Below are 9,216 nucleotides of genomic sequence, written 5' to 3'. Positions count from 1 at the left end.
ACGAGAGTGCCGATGGTTACCTTTTAGGTAATCATCTTCTATATTATCCGGGCTTCGGGACAGCACTCGACTTGGGGCTGGCCTGGCCACCCCGTGGACTAGGTAGCCAATTGAGGTGAAGTTCCATGCCCAAGGGAACAATGTGTACGCGCCGGTGGCCCAACCCTCAAACTCCGATTGCGTCCGTGACATGTCTTAGAGTGTATTGCCCTCTCTACCACTCGGCCAACCGCAGCCTAATGCCAATACATATGTATGTGTCTATATAAAATCTAATATTGTATATAATAATGAATATAATGTCTTGTATATACATGGTTAAACACTCTTCTGGTTGATCACTAGGTAGAAGGACCCACAATATAAAAAACTAGATGTATATACCCTTTTCCGACTGGTAGTATTCTAGTGCGCCCAGGCTTCGCTGACGGGGTCATACGTCACGTAGCATGTGCGACCACCACTCATGCCAAATACCAGCATCCCTTGCCGTTCTTGTAAATACTACAAACATAGGTGTTGTATATTTTCCGTTTTCATTATTTTCCTAAAGTCTCTCTTGGCCATACTTCCTGATAAATCAAGAATGAGAGTGGTATTTTGGTTATATGACTCCATAATGCATCATTATTCGGTCTATAGTTCTGAATTAAAATAAGCAGCTGATGTGGCTTTCTGAAGTTTTTGTGTTTTTTGTTTTGTATAGGAAAATGCGAAGGAAAGGGAAAGTGTTAAAAATACTTAATCACCACTTTCAGTGGGCGGAAAAAATACTATCTTTCGCTGTATTGTAACAAAAAAAATCATGGCGTTATGTCCCATACATACACCTATGGCAGTGTCCATACAATGCCCCGCCAGGATAGTATGCCATGCTATGGCAGTGCGTTACATGCCACGTCGCTAAAGGTTAAAAATTGAGACTACATACAGTTTCAGAATCCACCTGGACCTAAGACTGAATCCAGGGGTATTTGGAACTGTAAGTTCATTTTCAGGTAAACCTAGTTGTGTGCGGTTTTTCCCCCCCACCCCCCCCCCCACCCACCACCCCCACCCCCACCACCACCCCCCCCACACACACACCCACACACACCCCACCCACCCACACCCCCCCCCCAATTTTTCCCCCACCCACCCCCCCCGCCCGCCCCCCATCAACCACCCTCCCCCCCCACCACCCCCACCCCACATACCACCCCCTCCCCCCCACACACCCTCCCCCACACCCCCCTCACACACCACACCCATTCCCCCCCCCCCCCCCCCCCCCCCCACACCCCACACACCTCGGCCCACACACACACACACACACACACAACACACATATGTACCTAGATAAAGGTTATAAAATATGTATCTATTTTTACTCTATATGATATATATATAATTATAGATATATAATTATATACTATATAATATTTATATATAATATAATATTACATCATATTCTTATATGTTATATATGTATAGATGTAATCTGTATCTATAGATATATAATAGTATATATAATCTATATATTATTATATATATATATAAGAATAATCTCATAATATATAAGTTATAATATATAATATATAATATTAAGTATAATATATCATATGATATGATCATAGATATATATATTCATTTATATAATGTATAGGTATAATATATATATATGGAGATATAGTATATATATATTGGATGTATATATATACAGACTATATTATATCGGAGATATATGATATATAGAGATAGAATTTATAAGTATATATAGATATTTATATGTATATATATATATATTTATATAGTTAGAGTATATGATATGTAGTAGGCTGAGTATTATCATATCGATATATAGATATATATGATATAGACTATATATAATATTTAATCTGTATATATATATATTATATATATTATATATAATAAATTATATATAATTTTATATTGATATAATGTATTAGTCTAATGTATTATATAGTATGATATCGAGTATACAGGGGTAGAGAGGATAGAGTACTATTAAATCGATCGTAGTATAGTAGTTAATAGTAAAGGCAATCATATAGTATATATATACTAAATCTAATATATATATAATACATATAAATATATATACAGTATATAGAATATATATTATATGTATTAATTAATTATATATAAATATGTATATGTCTATTATATATATATGTATCTGTAAATATATTTATATATATATAATATATAATGTAATGATATATAATTACTATACTGTATATGATATATAGTTATATATATATAATTAATCTATATATAATAATATATAATGTAGAATATAAGTAGATGTATATATATCTAATATATATATTCTCTAGTATATATATATATATATAATATATCTTGCTATAAAATATATGATCAGTATAGATATCGATATATATTGATATTTATATTAATATATAATAATATAATCTCTGTATTAATATATATATGTATAGTAGAATTATATAAGATATACTATATATGGATATGTATATATATAGTATATGTATATATATATATATCTATCCCTATACATATATTATACATTTATACATACATATATATTATACATATAATATATACTATTCACATATATAGGTGGGATGAAGATATAATAATCCTAGCAATCCTAATCTAAGTCGGGTATCTAAAGTAATAAATATAATGTCATTCACTATCCACTATATCTTATCGATGGCTATCTAGTTAGTAATACCTCGCTATAGAAATTACTAGTCCCTAGCATAGCGCAAGTCACCATCCATCAGATAAGTAATCACTAGTCACTAGCAATAATATGGATAGGTAATGAACGAATACTGCAGATACGACGTTCACAGTATTCATCTATGAAACCATAATTATACATATGCTACCATATATATATATATATAATATCTGATACATTGGAACGATTAATGTTTATATATATATAGTTATATTATACGAGATAATATAATATATGTATAATAGTATTTTGTATATAATCTACGGAGATGGTGCAAGAATAATATACTATACTATATATACATATTATATATATAATTATGGGATGGCTGATTAGATATATATATATATATAGCACTTAGTGTGGGGTGCTTGCAGCTTACATTGACCTCAAGAGGCGTTTGCCTCGGTGCATCGGGAAGTCGCTATGGGAGAATCCTGAGACTCGGGAATTCCAACGCAGAATTGTTGGCCTATAGGAAGCCTTATACTGGTTACTGAAAGTGCTGTAAAGTGTGGCGGGGGTCTGTCGCAACTTCTTCCCTGTTAATGTACAGGGTGAGGCAAGGCTGCGTCCTTGCACCAACCACTTTCAAACACCTAGTAATGGGACTGAATAAATGGGCAGAGCTACTAGCCAAAGTCAGTGGGAGCAACACTGGGCAATATTAAGGGCTCAGACTTGACTTTGCTTGATGAAGGTTGATCCTATTGAAGTCGTTGGAGTCACTGGTGGCGGCTCTTGATGCATTTAGCAATGAGACGAAGCCCTGGCCTGTTGTGTGTGTGTATGGGAGTATTGACACACACCACACACACACACACACACACACAAATATATATATTTATATATATATATTATATATATATATATATATACTAATATATATATATATATATATATATATACATATATATATACCATATATAAACACACACACATACACACACACACAATCACTCTCTCACACACACACACACACACACACACACACACAAACACACCACACACACACCACACACACATAATATATATAGGTATTTATGTGTGTGTGTGTTTGTGTGGTGTGTGTGTTTCTGTGTGTGTGGTGTGTATGGTGTGGGTGTGTGTGGTGTGTGTGTATGTGTGTGTGTGTATACATAATTATGTATATATATACCTATATACACACACACAAACACCACACACACATATATATGTCTACACACACATATATACATTATATTACATGTATATATATTGTATATATAGGTATATATAGTATAATATATAAACACATATATATTACACACACCACACACACACACATATATATATTATATATATTTATAATATATTATATATATATATATATATATACATATATATAGTATTATATATATATAGTGTGTGTGTGGTGTGTGTGTGGTATAGAGGTTATATATATACATAATGTATACACACACACACATACACACACACACACACACACACAACACCTACACACACACACACACCACCAACACACACACACACAAACACACACACACCTTAAATATATATTTATATGTATATGTGTGTGGTGTGTGTGTGTCCGGTGTTGTGGGTGTGGCGTGTGTGTGTGTGTGAGTGGGTGTGTGTGTGTGTGTGATGGTGTGGTGTGTGTGAGAGAGTGTGTGTGGTGTGTCTGTGTGTTGTGTGTATGTATGTATATATATATGTTATATATATATATAATATATATATATGTAATATATAATATTATATATATATATATATATATATATATATATATGTGTGTGGGTGTGTGTGTGTGTGTGTGTTGTAAAGACATACATTACACAACACACACAGGCCTAAGGGCTTCGTCTCATTGCTAAATGCATCAAGAGCCGCACCAGTGACTCCAAACGACTCAAGATAGGATAGCAAAAACAAAAAACTTCATCGGCAAAGTCAAGGTCGAGACCTTAATATTGGCCCAGTGTTGCTCCACACTGACTTTGGCAGTAGCTCTGCCATATTCAGGTCCATTAAAGGTGTTGAAAGTGTGTTGGTGCAAGGACGCAGCCTTGCTCACCCTGAATTAACAGGGGAAGAAGTCGACAGACCCCCCCGCCACACTTTACAGCACTTTCAGTACCAGTATAAAGGCTTCCTATTAGGCCAATGAATCTTGCGTTGGAATTCCGAGTCTTCAGGATCTCCCATAGCGATTCCCGATTGCACCGAGGCAAACGCCTTCTTGAGGTCAATGTAAGCTGCAAAGCAACCCACGACCAATCACGACGATGTTCCACAATTACTCCCGAAGCGCTAGCATTCCGGTATCTATGTGGACTTGCCAGGGGAAATCCAGGACTGCTCGGTCTCTGATACCTCAGTAGGTGGTTGTGGAATACATTTCAGAAGAATGTGGGCGAAAACCTTTGCATGGTATGCTGAGAAATGTAAATGCCACAGTAGCTTGCGACAATCCCCCAACGATCCCCTTTCCCTTCCAGAGGAGGGGATATGTACCCCCCCCCCAATGCCCCAGCAGGTCAGGGGGAATGGTACAAGGACTGCTAGATGGCAAGTCCGGACAGTATTACAGGCCCAAGGCCATAGGTTCACTCCCAGCTTTTAGAAGTTCAGCAGGCGATACCACATATGCCTGCAGCTTTAACAATCTTCAGCTTGGAACGCCATCCAGCCCTGTTTAGGGTTGGGAGGTTCCTCGCTGATGAGGGGTTCTGCACAGGTATTGTGACTTCGCTTGCATCCAAGCTAACTGTTGGAGGGTTACCTGGTACAACTGCTCAAATACTCAGCCCAACATTCACGAATCCCAACAGGATCTGAGATGATCCGTCACATTCCGCTGATCGGACGCAGTCATCTGCGAGGAGGGCTTAAAGTCATCTTTCTCAGGCTGGGTAGCAGGGGCGAAAGGTCATTTTACCAAGAAATGGCCTTAAACCTCCTCTTAGCAAGATTCCTGATGACACTGTTCCGTCCCTTTCTCCAGCAGTGCCGAGCCCTAGCACCATGGAAGCGATTGCAAGGACTTGATTACCAATTCACAAGCCATGCGACATCGCTGCAGGTGGACTATTAAGTCTCCAGGGAGATGGAATTCTGCCTGCCCTCGGGCGTAATGCCAATGGACTCCTGGCTGCTTCGAGTGGTTACGTGCTTGAAGAGCTCCAACAGAGAGGCAACTGGGTCCATCAGGCAGTCAGAGGACTTGCCATGGTGAAACCCACGGGCACACTCTTCCTCCCTAGTCTGTCCAATGTGAAACACCTTGAGTGGTGTCCACTGGAGGGACAGGAGTTTGGAAGATAACTGCAGGAGTAAGCCAAAAGCAGCATTTGGTTCAAGGGCCACAGAATCAGCCCTTCAGATAAACTTGCAGTTCTGGAGGATCCTTTCCCCCCCATCGCATGTAACAAAGAATGTTGGTCATTCTCCATAGCCATGCCCCTATCGCTGTACCATGTCTCAGCAATGCGAGTTGGAGCACTGGTACAGGCGCCAGAGATCCTATCTCGGGGACCTAGCAAAGTCCCCGGAAAAGGAGGCTGTTCATCGCTGCTGGGATCAGCTCCCGAGCCATGGGGGCGACAGCCAGCTCAATGCGAATATCTCGCCGGGGGCAATTGTCTGCCACTGATGCGAGTTGGTATAGAATGCCTCTTTCAAATCAAGGTTTACAAACATTGGGTAGGAGCGTGTACAGCAATAAGAGACATGAAGCCAAAAGGCATGCTTCAGTCTCAATGCCATAATACGCTCATCAACTACCGTGGGCTGAAGTCAGCTGGAGATGGCTATGGCTACACCCTGGAGGTGGTGACAAACGCCGCGGCCCAGCCAGTAGTAGTGTACCCACCCATACTGATTGTGCCACTGCCGGGTCTTCTCACCTCCAAGAGGGCAGCTACCTCAACTCCCAATAAACTCCAATTCCCCTCAATAGCAGAGGAAAACCGCTATCCTGCCGCAAGGACCGGTGTTCCAAGCCCCTTTACCCGGAGAGCTCGCCTGAGGTTAAGCCTCAGGTGGTCACTCCGGGTGCATGCTACCTCTGCCGCCCCCGCCGCACTGCCCCAAATAAAGGGGGTCGGTGGACTGTGGGGCCGCCCATCCGCCTGTGGGATTCCCGAGGGCTTTGCCCCGCAAGCTTCATGGTGGGTTGGCGCCTGCCGGGGGTGCAGGCAGGACGAGTAACTCTCGCTACCAATCCTGCACCCCGACATTTGCCCTCGCATTTACCCATAGGGGGCCCCACGAGGAGGCAACGGCAGAAGTCTTGATGATGGTCAGGCTTGACCTGGCAGGCGAGACTTTATTCAAAAAGATGCTCCCTTTTTGCACCAGGCTAGCCAGTGGTGGAAGCTGCAAGCGAGGAAGGCATACAAGCATTTAACACTATCTAGGCTACCACACCATCGCTTCACATAACCTTGCGCATGAAGCGCCCACCAAAAATTTTAAATATATATATATATATTTGTGTGTGTGTGTGCGTATGTGTGTGTGCGTGTGCGTGTGCGTGTGCTTGTGCGTGTGCGTGTGCATGTGCTTGTGCGTGTGCGTGTGTGTGTGTGTGTGTATGTGTGTGTGTGTGTGTGTGTGTGTGGGTGTGTGTGTAGGGTGTATATATATATATAATATATATATATATATATAATATATATATATATGTGTGTGTGTGTGTGTGTGTGTGCGGTGTGTGTGTTTTGTGTGGTGTGTGTGTGTGTGGTGTGTGTGTGTGTGTGTGTGGGGTGTGTGTGGTGTATGTATACGTGTTATCTATCTCTCTGTCTTTTCTCTTTCTCTACACACACACACACACACACACCACACACACACACACAAACACATACACGCACAAACACATACGCACACCATACGCACGCACACACACACATAGGGCACGCACGTACACACACACATACACATGTGTGTGTGTTTCATCTTAGTGGTGTGCGTCTCTTTTATGGTCTTTAAATACAGGTATTCATTTCCCGCTGATAAATCTCCCCTCTGCACAGGGAAAGAAACAAGCAGAAAAAGCAGAATGCACGAAGAATCAGAGAACCAAAGGGGGAAGACGACTAATGAAAACCCCGAGGAGAGGAAGGAGAGAGAAAAAAGGTTAGAAAATGAAGAAACAGAAGATGAGAAATTAGAGTCGGAATTCTTTACACTCTGGAAGAAGTTCCACCATGGGTATATGAGCATATTTTTTGGATTCCAGGTATGTTAGACGAAGAAACTGTTGTGCATTCAAGCGTCAGTTTTCTGATTTCTATCAGTCCGTTAGAGTTTTTTTCGTTTTGCTTTAATTGATTGCTAATGGTAATGACGTAATAGTCAACATCTGTCAACAGGATGTCGGTTTTCCCGGGGTGATAATTAGACTTACCAAAACTTTCAAGGTTGAAGCAAAGACAAGCAACCCTAACCCAGGGACCCCCTAATTTTCCCTTTCTCTTTGATCTACTTATTTTGGGCCTCCTTTTGGTTCCTTCTCCTTCTCTTCCTCGCACGCCCCCCATCGTTTCTATTTTTCTCCTTCTGTCTCCAATTATTGCGTCCCTCTTTTTTTTCCTGCTCTTTCAAACCCTTTTACGCTTCCTTCGACTATTTCTCTTCTTATTTCTCGCGCTCTTCGGTATCCTCTTCGCATCGTTCCTTTATTCCTCCTTTACATTATGTTCGCTACCTTTTTCTTCTCCAAACCCTTTTTCTTCGGCTCTTCCTCCCCCTCCCTCTGTCGTCTCCTCTCTTTGTTTTCCCTTTCTTCCAATGCCTCTACCATCTACTTCTTCCCCGCCTGCTTCCCCTCCTATCCCTCCTTTTCCCTTTGTTTTCTGCCTTTCCTCCTACATCATCACCTTCGCTTCCTTCCCTTGTTCTTCTTCTTTTCTTCACCTCCTTCTCATCGTCCTCCTCTTGCCCCTCTTTCTCACTTTACTCCTGCACCTCCTTCTCTCCTTTTCCTCCTCCTTCCCTTTCCTCTCCCTCATCCTTCTTTTGTTCCACCTCCGCTCCTATGCACCAGCACTACTGACGATGGCAGGAGGAACCATCGCCATTCCTTCTCATAAGCCCTTTCCTGTGCCTCGGGGAGGAAGATCCTGCCAGAGGCGCCCTTGTGTCCACCATCTTCTTCCACTCCGGCCTCATCAAACCCTTTTGCAGACCCCCTTCGGCGTCAGGTAAGAGAAAGCAGAATGAGACTGATGTGCAGAGACTTTATTTCTGGGAGGACATTCGTACTTACGTAGGTCTACCGGTTAGCTTTGCAATTTACGAAATGTCTGTTTTAGAAAGCTGTTCATGTACTGAAATTTTTAGATATAACAAGCAGACTGAAAGAGTTTATATAATTAAGAATACATGGGGACTGAACGGTAAAAAAAAGTATTTTAATATTGCCAAGTGTTGCAACACCTAGCAAATGAAACAGAAAGCGTTTATTTGGCGTCTGACCATCGTTCCCGTCACGT

At 41.0% G+C, this 9,216-nt stretch overlaps 1 pseudogene; it reads left to right on the top strand.

Moving 5' to 3' along the window:
* Positions 1–6,175: 6,175 nt before the first annotated feature.
* The window catches only part of LOC119575912, a 10,495-nt pseudogene continuing 7,454 nt past the window's right edge, over positions 6,176–9,216 (top strand).

Source organism: Penaeus monodon, chromosome 8 (assembly GCF_015228065.2).
Source record: "Penaeus monodon isolate SGIC_2016 chromosome 8, NSTDA_Pmon_1, whole genome shotgun sequence".
NCBI classification, from domain to species: Eukaryota; Metazoa; Arthropoda; class Malacostraca; order Decapoda; family Penaeidae; genus Penaeus; species Penaeus monodon.
This window is presented reverse-complemented; position numbering and strand designations above follow the sequence as displayed.